We start from the raw sequence: 742 nt of genomic DNA, 5'->3' as shown, positions 1-742 counted from the left end.
AACATAACGACTTGTACATCTCATTGTTGGAATGGGTCCAACTGTATCCCTATTTAGACGATTTGTTTTTCCCCTTCCCCTCCACAAATTATACCGACATTAAATACAGTGAAAGCAGGGGTTATACTGTGGGGGAGGGACATACAAAGCAACAAAGAAATAATCTTATAAATGTGTTCGAAACAATCGCAAGAAAGAAAAAAAAACATTTGAATACTTATCTTGGGGTTCATTTCCCTAACATCACCTTATCTGACCTTTTCTGCTTTACTCAAACATATACTAGATATTGCAAATAAGGGAAACCATGGGACCTACGTTTCTTTGGGCCTGGCTTACTTCACTTAATATAATTTTTTCCAAGTCTTTCCATTTCCTAACAAATAGGGCAATGTCATTCTTTCTGATGGAGGCATAAAATTCCATTGTGTATATATACCACATTTCCTTGATCCATTCATCTACTGAGGGGCATCTGGGTTGGTTCCATATCTTAGCTATAGTAAATAGTGCTGCAATAAACATAGTTGTGCTGGTAGCTTTAGTGTGGTCTTGTTTGTAAACATTTGGGTAAATGCCCAAAAGTGGGATTGATGGGTCATAGGGGAGCTCTGTGTGGAGTCTTTTGAGGAACCTCCATACTACTTTCCAAAGTGGTTGAACAAGTTTACACTCCCACCAACAATGCAGTAAGGTTCCCTTCTTTCCACATCCCCTCCAGCATCTGTTGTTATTAGAGTTC

This window comes from Dipodomys spectabilis, unplaced genomic scaffold, assembly GCF_019054845.1.
Source record: "Dipodomys spectabilis isolate Male_0828 unplaced genomic scaffold, ASM1905484v1 ptg000050l, whole genome shotgun sequence".
In the NCBI taxonomy this organism is placed as follows: domain Eukaryota; kingdom Metazoa; phylum Chordata; class Mammalia; order Rodentia; family Heteromyidae; genus Dipodomys; species Dipodomys spectabilis.
The sequence above is the reverse complement of the archived record's forward strand: the minus strand, read 5'-3'. Positions refer to the sequence as shown.